Source organism: Cupressus sempervirens, chromosome 11, assembly GCF_028749045.1.
Source record: "Cupressus sempervirens isolate cs-2001-9-10 chromosome 11, ASM2874904v1, whole genome shotgun sequence".
Classification (NCBI taxonomy): Eukaryota; Viridiplantae; Streptophyta; class Pinopsida; order Cupressales; family Cupressaceae; genus Cupressus; species Cupressus sempervirens.
In genome coordinates this window covers 565,260,389-565,280,246 of record NC_143128.1, presented here as the reverse complement: position 1 = coordinate 565,280,246, position 19,858 = coordinate 565,260,389, and positions in this window count along the sequence as shown.

Here is a 19,858-nt window from a genome sequence, read left to right as displayed (position 1 = left end):
AAATGACTTTGATTATTTAACTATATATCTTAGATACCTTCCCCCAAAATAAAAATTATCTTAAAAAAATTAATCATTAAAACATAATTCTAGATGTTAATTTAAAAAATATCTCACAGCCAAATGAAAGTTAAGAAAACTAAAAATAATTAAAAGTAGCTAACACAAATAAAATAAACAAATAAATAAAAGTAAACGGCTGCTTTAAGCGTCAACCGTAGTAAAGTTGTCTCTGTTTTCCACCTTGAGTACCACTTCCACCGTTCCACCCTTCATTTTTTAAAATTTGAATGAATTTGAAAACAAATCAGAGGAACCGTAGACCCTCTGCAATCCAATTATTGTCAAAATGTATCAAGAGGAGCTCTTATTATTTTCTTACTCTATTTTTAGGTTTGTTCTTATTTCACTCTCTGATCATGGCTAACTGATTTATATAATTATTTTTAATTGAGTTTACATACAGATGTGATTTATTTTACTTCCACCTATCTATGAGACATTTCTTACTTTGCGGAGAAGCTATCTGAGTGGTTAGTCTGTGGGAATTATGGATACCATAGCTGTTGTTCTCTACAGAGTAGAAAGTCAAGAAGCATGGGTAGAAAGAAGGTGGAGGTGCGTTTGAGGGAATTGAAAGCCCAAAGACGGCAGACATTTGTGAAGCGGCAGAAGGGAGTGATGAAGATGGGCCAAGCGCTTGCAATACGACTGCGGCTACTCAACGAAGACACTGCGAAGGTTTTCAATGGCGAACACCAACACCAACACCAACATAAAGCAAATCATGAAACTGCAATGGTGGTTGTTCCTCAATATGTTTCAAATTATGAAACTGCAATGGTTGTTGTTCCTGAATATGCAAGAAAAGAATCGATGGAGATGAAGAAGAGGAGGGGCAGAAGGTAGTTGGAGGAGCGATTGAGGGAGCACAAACTGCAGCGACGTATGACATTTGTGAAGAGGAAGAAAGGGCTTGTAAACAAAGGCCGACAGCTTGCAATACTCTGCGGATGCTCTGTCTACATCAGAATCCGCTGCATAGAGTTTGAGGAGGACATTGTTGAAGAATTCAATGGCAGCTCATCACATCGTTGTAAAGATCCTCTTCACACTCATGAATGCCAAGGTTCATGTTTTAATGCTCATCCTGATCAAATGGGTGCAAATCTTGTAAGCAATTTCAATAAATGGGATCAGCAAGATGGAAATTTGTATGGACCGTCAAGGGAAATGGGCGCAATTCAAATGTATCAACATCCTCCAACAGGATCATATCCTGGTTCTGTTGCTCTTCCTCAAGATTTCTATGCTGCTGCAATTCAAATGCAGGTAGATGGAAGCAATCGAATGATGCAATCAGAAAAAGATCCGAGGGAAATCCTCTCTACTAATTTCAATAGTGAGATGAGCATGATCGATCCAGTACTTGAAAATCAAATAAATATGGAAGATCATCAATGGGAAATCTCCTCTGCAGTGGATACTAATTTCAACAATCTGATGGGCATGATCGATCCAGTTGAAGATCAAATGCAGATGTTGCAATATGGCTCTCAAGATCAAAGGGAAATTCCCTATGGTAATCTCAAGAATCATGAGATGGGCCCAGTTCAAGATCAAATGCAAATGCAAGATCAAATGCTGCATGCAAATCCAAGCAGCAGTGAAGAGATCATCATCTTGGAGGGGAATCCAAGCATCGTGACTAGAGACGTGGAAATCGATGGAGAACTATCATATTTCGCTGATCTTCTTGAAATGGAAATGAGCCACAATGATGAATCTTCTGATTCCTTCAATATCAGTATGAATATGAATATGAATATGTTGGATCATCTAGCAATTCCAGAAGATCTAAGCTCTCCTCAAATGGAAATCCCGGAGGCAAATCTAAGTTGTGCAATTGCAGACATGGATGAAGACTTGCCATTTCTGGTTGATCTTCCTAAAATAGAAATGAACCAGAATGATGAATCATCTGATTCCTTCAACATGAGTACGGATATGTTGGATCACTTAACAATTCCAGAAGATATAAGCTTCCCTCAAATGGAACATCTTTTGGGGTCAGCTTCATGTTGTTATTGAAAAACAAGACATTCAAGTCTTGAATTGTAAGCATTTGACACATGTTTTTATTGAAAAACAAGACATTCAAACATTCTTTCTTTTCACTGGTTTTGTGATTTTTCTATTCTTTGTTTGAGTGTTTGATTTAATTTCATTTGATCTTTTGGAGATTTCATCATCTTCCTTGACAAAAAAATCTAAGATTGTATTTTATTAATTAAATGTTGTATTTAATAATTTTACTTAATATTTTTCATTTGTTTATTTGTGAGTTCAAAAAAAATTAAATATAATGAAAATATACCAGATACAAATTGGTTGCAATTTCTTTTCTTCATATAATTAGATTAAAAAAATTAAATAATTATTAATCTAATATAATTCACAACCTATCTCCCCATGCCATTGTCATATTAGAGTGCTTGGGTTATTCTAAAAAGTATTAATCTAATATAATTCACAACCTATGTTCCCATGCTATTGTCATATTAGAGTTCTTGGGTTGTTCTAAAAGTTATTAATCTAATATAACTCACAACCTATGTTCCCATGCTATTGTCATAGTGACCAATAATTATTCTAAAAATCTTTTAGCAAAGAATTTAATGATTATAATATATTAACAAAGTATTTTTAATAGTATTTTTATCATTTGTAATAAGTTATTTATGTCCATAAAAATAAATTCATTTTGTAAAAAAAAAAGAATAATGAAGATTTTAAAATTGATATTTGATATTTTTTATTATATAAATTATTTAAGAGATTATCTTTTTAAATATTTAAATTATTTTATATAACTGAAATTTTCTCTTCAAATTTGATTTCAGTTCATTATTATATATAAAACTATATTATTAAAAATATATATTTAAAACTATTTTTTAATTATTTGTAAGAAAATATTGATTTCTATTTGGAAGATCAAGAGTCACAACTTAGAATTCCGCAAAGATGTCCACAATAGTACTAATTGTTTCAACAACTAAGCACATGATATCATTAAAAAAAATATTAAAAAATTATATGTAATGAATTCCTTACCAACCAACAAAAATACATTTTATAATATCTAAATATCTAAATATCGAATGTACAAATACATGTGACAGGTTTAAATTCTAATATGATTGTCTTTTTACTAAGATCAAAATATATTCTAATTTTCTCTTGTAAAATTAGAATATATTTTCATTGAAAAGGTAGAGGAGAGAGAAATATGATGAGTCTTCAGACCCACATTAGGTGACAAACCCTATTCAATTTGATCATTCATCTTGATAGAAGAAATAGCAGATTGGGATGAAAGATGAATTAAATGCATTGCATTTACGAATGAAAATAACACTAAATAGATGGCAAATCTGATACAAAGTCTCCCAATGCACGCCGAAAATCTGTGAGTTGTGATATGAGTAGAGTTTTATATCCAGCTTTTAAAATTTGTTTGTTTGAACATTTCGATTAGAAAAATAATACAATAATAAAATTGATAAATAATAATATGACTAGTAGTACAATTAAAATGAATATATCTAATAAATTTTATTAGAAATAATAATATATTTATAATTTAAATAGATATCTAAGTCTAGAATTAGATTTTTTTAAAAAATGTTTATAAATATAATTATAATTCAAAAATCATAAGTTGGTTATCTAGTCTTTAGTAGGAAAACATTGAAAATAATTTAAATTAAATATAATCTAAAATATTAAGGTCCAAAACACCTACAATGTTTCACTAACAAGATGAACATACATAATTCACATACAAATTTGACTCCATTTTTTATGTTGTACAAATATAAAGTATTATATTTTCAAAATATAAATTTTAAAAAAGTTATAATTGTATTTATAATTTTATACTAATGATAAATTTTGTTGATGATGGTATAGAATTCATCTTTAAAATGTTTTTATTTTCAATTATTGTAAAAATCTTGCTGGATAGGCTTATACAACATCTTAACCTTTTTGATCCCTTCTATGACTATGCCAGTAATAATTCTGGACTTAAGTATACTTGGTGTAATTTCCAGCAAGGTATTAATTGTATTTACTCTAGGTTGGACAGATTTTATGCTAATAGAGATTTCTTCTCTTTTACTTACTTGCCTTCCTCTTTTGCTGTCTCTGTTCATCCTTCTACTCTGTCTGACCATTCACTTATATCTTCCATTATCAACCTCTGTAATGCCATTGCCCACTCAACCACTCACTTCAAGAAGTTTATTCTTAACTCTTCTCTGCTCAGTGATTAGGATGTTTTGACCACTATCAAGATGATCAGGCTTTTTAATATTAACGACAAGCACCTCTCACATATTGATAGATAGAATATCAACATAGATTCCTGGCAATTTTGTTTTCAAACTTTTGACCAGATGAAGGCCAAAGATTATTGTAGAGTGGAGCATTGTCTTTCTAATCATCTTCTTTCTCTAGAAGCCAGAATCCAAGCTCAACCTGCCAATTCTCTCTTGACTGAGCAAATTTCTCTTGTTAGAAATAAACTTAGTAAGCATCAGCAAACTAAAGTCAAAGGTGCCTCTATCAGAGCCCTGAATAAATGGCTTCAATTTGGAGACAAAGGATTCAAATACTTATTTAACCTTTTAAAGCAGAAGCAAGCTAAAGAGAAAATTGATAGAATTGTTATTGAAGATTGGGAACTCCTCTCCCTCCATGATATTAGTAATGCCTTCAGGGAATTCTATGCTAATCTCCTATCTTCAAAAGATTCTAACATATGGATTGATATCAAAAATCATTGTATGCACCTCATCCCTAAGAAAATTTTTGAGGAGGATTCCTTTCACCTTCAAACTATGGTTTCTCCCCAAGAGATAGATGATGCTATTTGAAAGCTTAAAGATGACAAAGCCTCGGGTCTTGATGGGCTCCTCATAGAATTCTATAAGGCTAATATTGACTGGATCACTCAAGATCTTTACAACATTTATACTGAAGCTTTTGAAAAAGGATCTCTAGGGCCTTCCATTAACACTGGCATCATTAAGCTCATTCCCAAGTCTGGTGATAATGCCCTTATAAAAAATTGGAGACCTATTACTCTGCTAAATGTCTCCTACAAGATCCTTACCAAAGTCCTAGCTACTAGATTGGAAAAAATTCTTCCTAAGTTTGTCTTCCCAACCCAAACTGGATTCATTAAGGGTAGGTACATTTTGGAAAATCTTATTACTAGTTTGGAAACTATGGAATGGGCTAAAAACTCTAAACAAGATTCTGCTATGTTGCTTGTTGATTTTGAAAAGGCTTATGATAGAATAGAATGGGATTTCATTATTAAAATGCTCAGAGCTTTTGGCTTCATATCTATCTTTTGCAACTATGTTAAAATTCTTCTTGCTGATGCATCTTCCCTTATTGAGATCAATGGTACTCTCATCCAACCCATTCTTCTCTCTAGATCTATTAGGAAGGGTTGCCCTCTTACTCTAGGTCTATTTATGATTGCTTTTGGTGCTATTTTTTTATATTCTTTGTGATGATTCCCTTTCCCCCAAAGTTTAGGGGATCACCCTTCCTAACAATTTCGAGCTTTTAAATATCCAGTTTGCTAATGATACTTCTCCTTTCTTAGAGCTTTCTCATAATAATTACCAGTGTCTTAATCAAAAGATTGAGTTATTTGAGAAGGCCTCAGGAGCCTGCATTTCAATAGCTAAATCTATTATGCTTGGATGGAGCGAGTATCCTCCTACCTAGTTAAGTCAGTTTGGTTACACTTGGGGTGGCCCTCACAAGATTGTCATTTATCTTGGCATCCCCTTTTCTGTTGCTCCTTCTCTTAAAGATATGTGGGGTTAGGCTAAAGATAAAATTATCTTTAAACTTAATAAATGGAATTATAAAACTCTTTCACTTGCTGGAAGAGTTCAAGTTTTCTAAAAGATTTTTTCTTCCTACAACATCTACTACTCCTCTACGTGGATGTTTAGCAATTATTAGATATTTGAAATCCAAAAAGCTATCCGTAATTTCCTATGGTTCGATGGTAAAGGCAAAAGAAAAGCTCACATGGTTAAATGGAGCTGGTGTCATTTGAATAAGAAAGTCGGTGGTCTTGGTCTTAAGGACCTTAGACTTTAAAGTATTTCACTTGCCTCCAAATAGATTTTTTAGGCCTTAGAAGGAGATGAGCCCTAGAAAGTTCTTATTAGAAATAATATCCAATGTGGTGTTCCTAAAAATCCAAGTCTTGGAAAGGCCTACATTTTTGCAACCTATGGCTAGCATATTTGCTATCTCTGTTCAAGGAACCTAGGTTTTTAAGTCCATTTGGAAGGCTTGGGAGATTTTTTGGGGTTTCATAGATAATGATGCTTTTGATCACCAATACTCCATCCATGGGGAGCATTCTATTTGGTGGAACCTCACCAATGTTGGAAAACCTCTTGCTCTTACTCAAGGCTAGATCCTGGAACCCCAAGGGCATTAAATTTTTTATGGATATCATGGACCATAATACTCTCATAAGTTGGGATATTATGGCTAGAAAGTTTGACCTTCTTGGCTCTCAATTCAGAACTTATAACTTAATCAATAATGCTTGTGCCTCTTTAAATCTCCCTAGAGACACTGCTGTGGACTCCCACTATTATCTATCCTTTACATGGAGAGATGGCTCCTTGCTTACTAAAATCAAAGCTAAGAATATTTATAAGCTCGTTAATGTTTACTTTTCTATGATCAACCATATTAACAAGGTTTGGTATTGCAATCTCAGTCCCACAAAATGGCAAAAAGTGTTTGACATCCTTTGGAAATCCCCTATCCCTCCTAAAGTTAAATGTTTTAAATGGCAACTTATTTTGGATAAACTTCCTGTTAGAAGCCACCTTGTTGCTTATGATATATATGCTCTATATGCAAGGCCCTTGAAACCATGAGACATATTTTTTCTTGACTGCATCTTTGCTAAAGAAATATTGTTAATGTTTGGCATATCTACCACTAATCATGTCTACACTTTTGACATTATTACTAGATATATTCAGGGTGTGAAGAAAGATACTAACCTTTTTTGACATATTCTTTCATCTTTCATCCTTTGGTTTATATGGAAATTTAGAAATGAAGCTAAGCATCAAGGTAAGGATAGGAGACTTACTAGATTTTATAGAAAACTCGCCCATTTTAAGATTGACTCACTGGTTTGCTGTATTATGAACCTAGAACATGATAAGCTGCTGAGATTTCTAAAGGCTGGGTATGCGAAGATGTTTATATACGAGATGAAGCATGGAATTGAATGGGCCAAAGTTATAGAAGACAAAAATGCTTTTGGCAAAGCCTTGGACAACATGATAGAGTTGATTCGTTGTACTGGGACTCTTGCCTACGATAGGTTGGATATATATTCTCAATGCCTAGAGAGAAAGAAGGTGGTCTAGATGGAAGGCCCACAAGGGTGAACAACTTAGCTAGAAAACCTTGATGATATATTATATTAGTTACTAGTTTATTTTGTATCTTCATGTTACTTATCATGAGTTTTTGACTCTCAGTTGATCTTGTGGGCTCACTATTTTTTTGTGCTCCTGGATCATTGATACTTTGTAATATTTTTTGAAATCTCGATAATTAATATAAAAATTATTGCAAAAATTCTCAAATATAAGTTCTTCATATAGTTAAATTTTGAAATATCATAACTCAATTTTACACACAGGTGATCCTAAAATATCAATATTTTCTTTAACTCTTTTAGTTCCTTACATTTTCATTTTTTATATTAATGAATTATTTTGTAGATTTCAAATATTTCATCACTTACACAACTTTTATTTTTAAAATTATATTTATATCACAAATTATTCATATTCATAATCTTCCTTAAAGATGAGTGTCCAATATTTGTTCTCTCTTGTAGCTACTTAATCTTAAGATTCATTCCCTCTAATGACATTGTAATAAATAACAAGATACTATTATTGAAACTAATAATATACCAAGTAAAACTCATTGATCTATATTTAATTCTTATAGATTTATAAACAAAATATTCAAACCAGAAATAATTGCAAATTGTATATAATAATATTATTAATTTATGAATTATCACCCACCATTTCACCTTTCAAATCTCATTGTCAAAATTGATATATTGCAAAAAATAATAATTATTTATCGCTATAGTTGTAGTTATTGCCCACAAATCAGTCATTCTAATAATTTAATTTCTTCTTACTTATCATAATAGGTAGGGACTCTAGCTCACCAAGATCTCTTGTTTAACTATATATGTTAGACACCTTCCCAAAAAAAAGGAACGATCTTTAAAAAATAAATATCAAAACATAATTCAAAATATAAATATAAAAAAATTTCTCACACACAAGTGGAAATTAAAAAAACTAAAGATAATTAAAAGTAGCTAAAAATAAATAAATAAATAAAAGTAAATGGCTGATTAAGTGCTCAACCGTAGTAAAGTTGTCTTTTTTTTCCACCTTGAGTAGTAGTTCCACCGTTCCACCGTTTGAGCATGACAAGGGAAGTGTGTGATCACATATTCCAACCTTCATTTTTATTTGAATTTACAATTCATTTGAACATGGAACTATATAAATCAGTTGAAATGATTGATTAGAGTATATTACAAAATTGGTATTTATAATACTATTTTCATAATTTGTAATAATATAGTGTAAATAAAAATATGATATAGTTACTTTAAATTTTAAAAAATTGTACTATCAATCACATTTGTTCAAATAAGATAATTCATTCAAATACATTTCAAAATGCTTTGTTGTTCATATGAAGTATTAAAAAAAAAAAATTCTACCATAATTACATTATAAATGGAAAAAAGATAAATAATACATTCTTTGAAGGTGATCTTATTTATTTATTTTTTTAAATATTAAGTACACCATATAATTAATTTTTTGTATACAATTAAATGGTGCCAACTTTTTTTGGGCCAATAGTGGCATGTTGTGATGGTTAAGTTGTTGAGTTGTTATCCTTGCCATCAAGGTTCAAATCTAATAGGGATGAGGCCCCTCATTTGTGCCCTCATTGGTTCATAGCTCCAGGTCAAAAGCATTTACCCCTCTTTAAAAAAAAATAAAAAAATGGTGCCAACTTTTTACATCAACATTTACTTGAAAACTTTTATTTTTTCCTACAAAATTTACACAACTCATGAAAACCATGAATATTAGTAAATACAAAATCCTTAGCTTTTCACCATTTCTAAAAAATACTTCTAACCTATCAATATAATTTTCCTATTAAATATTAGGAAATAAGCAAGATACACTTCTCATACAATATCACATCATCTTATAACATCACTACCATACACTGTTACTAGAATAATGTCTTGTGGCTCCAAACTAAACATATGTTACATATATAACTATATGACAGGCTATAAAATAACATTTAATTTTGAATGAGGCAGTGCATGGTAGTGGGCCTTCAACCTATTTGAGCCTTAGTCCATCCTAAGTAATCTCATTGTATGGATTGATCCATGCTTCCCAAGGCAGTGTAAGTGGTGTTGGAGGGGCACCATTAGCAATGCAAGCAGGGCTATTGTTTATAAGAGGAATTGTAATATTGTTTAGGGAGTACCTAAGGTAGAAAGTGCATTGGAAGGGGCCTTAGCCAACCATTTTTTCTTAATTTGATCTATGAATTGCTTTAAGGTGTTGATGCAAGACCATCCTAGGTGTAAGAGAAATCTTGCATCACCCAAAAGTATTTTCTTTTTAGTCTTTTCTATTTTAATAAGGACTAGTAAATAGGGGGTTGATTTTTCTAGCAGCTTGCTATTTTTATTAAGTTTGTCATATGAGCTCGAAATGTTCTCATTTTCTACATGAAGGTTCATTTGAGAGTTATAGGCCTACCATAAAAATCTCATTGTTCCAGCTTAAGTATCATAGAAGTTATTGTAGATTTTCTGTAAAATTTTTTGAATAAAATCTTCAAGTTCACCATTGGAGGCCTTAATTAGGTCCAAAAACTTGATGGAAGGGTACTCACAATGTTCTGCACCTATAGATCAAGAGCTGGCATTTCTAAAAAGTGGTTATAATAGCCAATTGGAGCAACAGTTTGAGAGTTATGGCCTTTCAAAGTTGGTTATCTAAAATTCCTAGAATAAATGTCATAAATGTATTTGGCTGACTCTATATGTATTCTTGGGGTCAGTCAGTCCTAGTTATTTAGTTTGAGCATCTAGAACTGTCTTGGGTGACATTAAATTGCCTATTTAAGAAAGGTCAGAACATTGTCTAGAACAACTCTAGTTGGTAGTTCCCAACTTAGTCTTGCAAATTACTATATTGAAGGCTCCCATGTGGGTTAGCATGTGGTACTTGTGAATTCTATAATTTTGTATTTGCGGCACAAAAAAGTAGTCCATATTTTTTTCTCACATTTTCTATTGTTTCTTTGTTTTTATTACATGTTTATGGTATTAAGAGTAGCACACTTCATCATGTGGTATCAGAACTAGGTTTCTTGAGTGTGTGGATAGATCACTGACTGTGACGTAGTTTGCACCAGGACCATGGTTTGGGATGAGTGTGTAGAAAGATCACCGATTGTGAGGTAGTTTGTACTAGGGTTTCAACGGAAGCACAAAAATGTGTCCATGAAGAAAGCGTGGTGGAAGAGTTGAAGATGTTACACTGGAGGATTTTAGAACCCTATAGAGAAAAATGTAAGCAATGCAAGAACAAATTCGCAAAGGAATGAATCTTGTCATAGGAGATGATGAAAGTGAGGATGAAAGAGAAGAAGAATGAAATGTGGACCCAGATACAGTAGAGGAAGTTGTTAACCTAGAGGAGGTGAAGCTTTTTAGGGCCATTTCTAGTGTTGGAAAAAGACCTAATTTTGTTGTTCCCATATTTTCGAGAAATCTCAACCTAGAGGAATTGATTGAATGGATCAATGAATTCGAAGATTAATTTGAATATAAAGATATTGAAGATTTGGATAGGGTACATTGTATCCAAATGATCTTTATTTTAGTGAAGTATGGAAGACTTGTACAGAACTTGTTACACTTGAAATGACAAAGTTGTTGGATTTCATGATCTAGGATATCATATTGTTCAAAGGAAGCTAGTTGTACATTCCTTGAAGTTCAGTGAAAGAGAATCTCATCAAGGAGAAGCATAGTGGAGGATTGGGTGGACATTTTGGCAGAGATAAAATCATAGCTTTGGTTGTTGAGAATTATTACTGGCCACAATTGCACTAAGATTTGAAGAAGTGTATAGAGTTGTAGAGTATGTTAGATGGCAAAAGGAGTGAAGCAGAACACAGGGTTGTATCAACCATTACCTATACTACAAAAGCTGTAGGAGGATGTTAGCATGGATTTTATTCTTGGATTACCTAATCTTTTGTAAGTCTCTCTCCTCTAAAGACCTAATACATGGAGCCAATATCATCATGAGTAGACTCACTCTCCTTGGACGAATTCAATTGAAACTATTGATACAAAAATAAGCATGCAAAAATATGTACTTACATGTTCATAGCTACCCCTTTAGTAGAATGAAAATCTTTTAAAATGTTGTGAAATCTCTTTAGTGTATATTTTTTTAGCATGGACTGTTGGAAGAAAGAATGGAAATGTCATGCCAATCTTTGGTACAAAAAGAGCTATTACAAATTCTGAATATGAGTGTTGGTCTCAGCTTGTATTGACATTATGAAGATCATATAAACTCTTTCAAAATCTCCATAGATGTCTATCAAGGGCCCTCTTTGATAATTTATTGGTAAATTGCTCCCCAACATCAAACTTAGTTTGCATGAGCAGACATTGCAATCTGCATACTTAAGAAAATTCTCTGAAGTATGAATCAAATTTGTACATTGTTATTATGAATCTAATTTGTACATTACTATTATGTGGCAACAACACTCCACTATGAAAAATTAGTAGAGAGGAAAGACTTGGTTCAAGGGAAATTTTGTGTAGAAAACATGTCGCCCCTTCAAACATGGCATAAAATGTACAAAGGTAAGCTTTTTATGTAATATTAAAGCATCAATGTCTATAGACTCAAATAGAATAATATTTTAGAGTGCAAAATCCTTATCATCTAATCCTAAAGGAAAGTAAAAGCTTTTTGTTAGAAAAAATAAACTTCAAAATTGGGTATCTAAGGTGATAAAATTGCATATGCAAATGTATGTATGTATCTATATATGCATGTGTATATGTATGCATATATGTATCTTTGCATCTCTACATTTTGTTGTTGTGCTCTTGTGATCTCTACATCTCATCATCATGCCTTTGTGGTCTTTGTATATGTATGTGTGCATGTATGTATGTATATACATATATATATATACATATGTATATGTATATATGTATATATACATATGTATATGTATATATGTATATATACATACACATATGTATGTGTCTATGTATGTATGTATGTGTATAAACAAAGAGATCTATGTATACATACACACACATGTGTGTGTGTATGTATATATACATACATACATACACACACACATGTGTGTATGTATATATATACATATATATAAAGATAAGCTTCTCTCTATATATACATTCATACATATAAACATAGACACACACATATGTGTGTGTATGTATATATACCTATACATATACATAAAGAGAAGCTTCTCTAATCACTTGCTTAGGGAAATATAAAGAGATACATGTTTAGAATGAAAAAAAAAGAACACTTACATAGGTATCTCTTCTTCCCTTGAAGATAATTGTAAAGAAAGGGCATAGAGATCACAAGGGCACATCACAACAATGAAATCATAGAGAAAGGGCACATAGATCACAAGGGCATGCCAATGAAATGCAATGATCATAAGGGCACAACAAAAAAATCCTAGATCTCCATTGATCTCCACTAAGGGCATGAAAAAGAAATATAGAGATCAAAAGGTAATGATAATGAAATGCAATAATCACATGGGCATGACAATAAAATGTCCACCAACACTCAAAGCTCAAAGCTCTCCACCAACATTTAGATCTCTCTACCCTTGTATGGAGCTCACCACCCTCTTTTGTGTGAAGCTCTCCACAATCAAAACAAATGGGGAATGGTTTATGTCATATTTTATTTTTTCTTGTTTATATCTAAAATCAACTTCACATTATGTTGTAACTTTGGCATAGGTGTTTGATCCTATATATATGCATAAAGATAAGCTTCTCTATATATACATACATACATACATATATACATAGACACACACATATGTGTGTGTATGATCATATATATAGATAAAGATAATCTTCTCTATATAGACATAAATGCATATATACATAGACACACACATATGTGTGTGTATGTATATATACATATACACATACATAAAGAGAAGCTTCTCTAATCACCTACTTGGGAAATGTAAAGAGATACACATTTCGAATGAAAAGAAAATAACACTTACATATGTACCTCTTCTCCCTTTGAAGAAAATCATAAAGCAAGGGCACATAGATCACAAGGGCATGTCACAACGATGAAATTGTAGAGCAAGGGTATAGAGATCACAAGGGCACACCAGTGAAATGAAATGATCACAAGGGCACAACAACAAAATCCTAGATCTTTATTAATCTCCACCAAGGGCATGAAAAAGAAATATAGAGATCAAAAGGACATGACAATGAAATGCAACAATCACATGGAAATGACAATGAAATATCCACCAACACTCAAAGCTCAAAGCTCTCCACCAATGTTTAGATCTCTCCACCCTTGTTTGGAGCTCTCCACTGTTAGGATTAAACCATAGACATAAATAACAATTACATGCAAATATTACTAATAACAAAAAATAAAAGATCACACAAAAAAGAACACAAGGCACCAAGATTTAATGTGGTTCACCCAATCCCTATGCTACATCCACAAAACAACAAGTCCAATATTTTTATGATCCAGTGATTAGAACTTGATTACAATTCGTAATCCCTTACAACTCAATACTGTCGCAAGAACCAATTTTGCATCACACCTTATGAAACAATCCCTAACCCTAAGCCCTTTTATACAAGCATTTTAACCTTTTTAGGGTTATAATTAATAATTACATGTCGGCCCAAAACCCTGATAAAATAGGACCCAATTTTTTTTTTTTTTTTTGGGGCAATACCACTAACCCCAAAGAATTTATGAAGTATGTACAGTACTTTCTTGATTAGTCACCACAATCTAACAATCTCCCACTTGGGGATTGATCAAGCTCCACACTAAACAACAATCTCCCACTTGGAGACTAATCTTGTAGCAATACCGCTACCACATGGGGCTCCCACTAGATCAAACTACCTTGGACTCTACTATTCTTTTCTTCATATTCATTCTAGAAGACCAATTGAAGCTGAAGTGGAGTTTAGCTTGTCCCTTGTTACTACCTTTGTCAACATATCGACTAAATTGTCATTGGTATGTATCTTCACCAGCTTTAACTGTCCATCCTCCAAAACTGACCGAATGAAATGGTACCGCAATTGTATGTGTTTGGAATTTGAATGTAGACATGAATTCTTTGCAAGATGAATGGCACTCTGACTATCTGTGAACAAATAATTATCTTTCTAAGGATGTCCAAATTCTTGCAAGAAGAACTGAAGCCATATCATCTCCTTGGCTACCTCTATAGCATCTACATGCTCTACCTCTGTAGTGGATAAACCATTAACCTTTTGTAACCTAGAAACCGAGCTCACGGCTGCCCCACCAATAGTAAAGACATAACCTATAGTACTCCACCTAGTATTAATATCCCCTACCAAATCTGAGTCAACATAGCCCTGTAAATTAGTAGTAGAGCCCCCAAAGTGTAAACACTTATTAGATGTTCCTCTAAAATATTTGAGAATCCATTTGATTGCATTCCAATGCTCAATTCTTGGATAACTCATATACCTACTAACAACTCCCATTGCATGTGTAATATATAGCCTAGTATAGAGCATAGCATACATCAAGCTTTCTACAACTGAAGCATAGGGTAACTTGGACATCTTATCCTCCTCTTCTTGTGTCTTGGGATACATCTCCTTAGTCAATTTCAAATGACTAGGTAAAGGTGTGCTGACAGCTTTAGCATTCTCCATAGAGAAACGTTGCAACACCTTCTCAATATAATCAGCCTGAGATAACGTCAATGTTATATTTTTCCTATCTCTGCAAATCTTCATACCAAGGATTTTTTTTGCTGCCCCAAAATCCTTTATAGAAAATGCATGTGCTAATTGGCTTTTTAGCCCCTTAATGTGATCCATGTTAGACCCATCTACAAGCATATCATCAACATATAAACAAAAAATAATGTAGCTATCATTATCCAACCTCTTAAAGTAGACACAATGATCTGAATGACACCTACTGTAACCATGCTCATGCATAAAACTATCAAATTTTAGATACCATTGCTGAGGTGCTTGCTTCAAGCCATACAAACTTTTCTTCAATTTGCACACTAAATTCTCCTTACCTTTGATTGCAAATCCCTATGGCTGAGCCATATATATATATCTCTTCATCCAAATCACCATGAAGGAAGGATATTTTAATACCCAACTTCTCTAAATGCAAGTCTTCAGTAGCCATTAGACTTAAAACAGTACAGATAGAAGGCATTTTAACAACAGGAGAAAATATCTCATCAAAATAAATTCCCTTTTTTTGTGCAAATTCTTTTACAACTAACCTGGCTTTAAATCTTTTCTTACCTCCATCATCTTCTTTTAACCTGTAAACCCACTTATTCTGTAAAGCCTTTTTACCTACAAGCAACTTGAAAAAATCCCATGTCTTATTCTTCAGCAAAGAGTCCATTTCATCTTTTATTGTAGACTCCCACTGAATCTTAGTATCCACCTGCATAGCTTCATCATAACTTTTAGGTTCACCAGCATCATTAAGTAAAATAGAATACAAAGAGGGAGAAAATCTTTGTGGTCTAATTTGCCTTGTTGACCATCTATCATTCATTGGTGTGTGTGTTATTTTTTTTTGCAGTTGTTGCACATCATGAGGAATGGCTGGAACATTAGCTTTTAGAGTATCATCCAACACTACATAATCATCTTCTTTCTTCTCATGTTGCTGCAATAGATCTTTGTACAACACTTTCTCATTGAATATGACATCCCTACTTCTTACAATTTTATGATTTTCAAAATCCCAAAGCCTATAACCAAAATCATTAATGCCATATCCAAAAAATACACATTTCTTTGACTTGGCTTCTAACTTGGTTCTATTTTAAGAATCTATGTGAGCAAATGCTTCACAACCGAAGGTTTTGAGAAAAGAATAAATCACCTTCTTATTAGTCCATGCCTCCTCTAAAATACCATAGCCCAAAGGAGTAGAGGGACCTCTATTAATCAAATATACAACAATATTGACAGCCTCCACCCACATGTGTAAGGACAACCAAACATGCAACTTCATGCTCCTTGCACACTCCTTTATAGTCTTCTTCATACGTTCAACCACTCCATTTTCCTGTTGAGTCCTTGAAACAATTTATTGTGTACGAATACCATTAGTGGAGCAATAATGTTCAAATTTATGATTGCAATACTCACTACCATTATTAGATTTGAGACATTTTAATTTTTTACTAGTCTCATTTTTAACCAAGCATTTCCATTTCTTAAAAGTTTGAAATACAGCAGATTTCTATCTAAGAAAATAAACCCATACTTTTCTAGTTGTGTCATCAATAAATGTAACATAGTAATGAGAGCTACTAAGGGAACATACTTGAGCTGGTCCCCATACATTGATATGCACAAGCTCTAATTTCTCCCTTTTATTTTCCTTCCAAGTCTTTGCAAAACTCACTCTCTTTTGTTTTCCCTCACACACAACTTTCAAAAAAATCAATATTAACACATTTTAGAGCTTGTAAAACTTTCTTTGAATGAAGTACTTTCATACCTTTCTCACTCATGTGCCCAAGTCTATTGTGCCATAGCACTGTATCATAATCTACTCCAGCTATTTGATCTCCCTACTCAATTGCAACAATTGTTCCTAAACATTCATTTTTCTCTAAAAAAATTAAAGTATAAGGAACAATATGACCTGTACAAAGATATAAGGTTCCTACTATCACACATTTTTCTGCTACAAGGGAACCTTCTGAAACCTTCCAATTTTTATCATTAAAAGTAACTACACAACCCTTATCACCGAGTTGCCCTACTAAAATTAAATTCCTACTCCCAAATAAACAAGCCCAAAATCCCCTTGGACATAATCTTGATAAAATAGGGCCCAATTTTTTTTCCATGGTGATACCCCAAACCCCAAAGAATTTATGAAGTATGTACAATACTTTTCTCATTAGTCACCACAATCTAACAATCTCTCACTTGGGGACTGATCAGGCTCCACACTAGACAAAAATCTCCCACTTGGAGACTGATCTTGTAGCAATACCACAATCACATGGGGCTCCCACTGGATCAAACCACCTTGGACTCTACTATTATTTTATTCATATTCATTCTAGAAGACCAATTGAAGTTGAAGAGGAGTTCAACTTCTCCCTTGTAACTACCTTTGTCAACATATTGGCTGGATTGTCATTGGTATGTATCTTCGCTAGCTTTAACTATCCATCCTCCAATATTGACCGAATGAAATGGTACCACAACTATATGTGTTTGGTCTTTGAATGCAGAGCTAAATTCTTTGCAAGATGAATGGCACTTTGACTATCTGTGAAAAAATAATTATCCTTCTGAGGATGTCTCAATTCTTGCAAGAAGAACTATAACCATATCATCTCCTTGGCTGCCTTTGTAGCAGCTACATACTCTGCCTCTGTAGTGGATAAAGCATTAACCTTTTGTAACCTAGAAACCTAGCTCATGGCTACCCCACCAATAGTAAAGACATAACCTATAGTACTCCACCTGGTATCAATATCCCCTACCAAATTTGAGTCAATATAGCCCTATAAATTAGTAGTATAGCCCGAAAAGTGTAAACACTTATTGGATGTTCCTCTAAAATATCTGAGAATCCATTTGACTGCATTCCAATGCTCAATTCCTGGATGACTCATATACCTGCTGACAACTCCCACTGCATGTGCAATATCTAGCCTAGTACAGACCATAGCATACATCAAGCTTCCTACAGCTGAAGCATAGGGTACCTTGGACATCTTATCCTCCTCTTCTTGTGTCTTGGGACATATCTCCTTAGTCAATTTCAAATGACTAGGTAAAGGTGTGTTGATAGCTTTAGCATTCTCTATAGAGAAACATTGCAACACCTTCTCAACATAATTAGCCTGAGATAGTGTCAATGTTCTATTTTTCCTATGTCTGCAAATCTTCATACCAAGGATTTGTTTTGTTGCCCCCAAATCCTTCATAGAAAATTCATGTGCTAATTGGCTTTTTAGCCCCTTAATGTGATCCATGGTAGACCCAGCTATAAGCATATCATTAACATATAAACATAAAATAATGTAGCTATTATGAAGTATGTACAATACTTTCCTAATCAGTCACCACAATTTAACATCCACCCTCTTTTGTGTGAAGCTCTCCACAATCAAACCAAATGGGTAATGGTTTATGTCATATTTTATTTTTTCTTGTTAATATCTAAAATCAACTTCAGATTGTGTTGTAACTATGGCATAGGTGTTTGATCCTTGATAACTTTCATTTCAACATTTCAGGATTCAAGTTTTCAAGTTTCCTCTTCATTATATGTTTGGTTTATTAATGATTTCCTTTAGTTTGATTATAGTGCATCTCAACTAGCTGCTCTAGTGATGAAATCACTCATTTATCTCTAGATTATGCAAGCACTTGTTGTTTGACAAAATCTAGATAGATACTAAGAGTTCAAAAGCCATAAACCAGAAGATCACGATGTGTGCATCCCACTTTAGGGAAAAATTGGATGTCATGTTCTTGTGTATATATTTTAATCACTTCCTTGAAACTCAACTAAGGTGCACCCATGGAATTATTTAGGTGAATCCCACTAGCCATGGAAGTTGAGGCTTGTTGTTGAGCATATGTTGCAGCTAAAGTTCCTCAAATTAGCATTGCTCTATCACCCTAAGATAGCCTACATTCTCTCTAGCCCTAGGCTGTTCCATAGCCATACCCTCTACAACTTGATTTATCATTTCAAGGGATAAATTTAGTTGACTTCTTATGCTCTCATCAGTAAGAAGCTTGGGGAGAAATAGTCCATTCCACACTAAAACCCACTTTGTTACTTCATTAATATCAAGACTTGAACAAAGCTAATGATACAAAACCTGCTGCCACTTTGGAAAAAAATATTGCCTCCAACATTGCAACCATATGATAAATGGGGATAGCACATGCTTGAGCCATAACCTAGTTAAATTAGTCTAGTTTCTAATTAGCTAGGTTGATTACAAAATCCTGTAGAACTTTCATCAGATTAGATATGATAAAATGAAGAAGCAATAGTTCCTAGCTAGAAGGATCAAATACAATTTTCCAAGGTGATAAAGTTGCATATGAAGATGCATAACTTATATGTCAAGCATGAAGCATATTCCCCAATTTATAACAAATGGTTGAATATAAAGGCTCCATATGATGACCCAACAATGGAAGCCAAGGATGTAATCATACATGTATTGGCATAGTCTCCTTATGAGGATCCCAAGTATCTATCACTACTATTAATTTGGGCATCACTATATAATTCAAAATGTTATGAAGTACTAAAGCTGT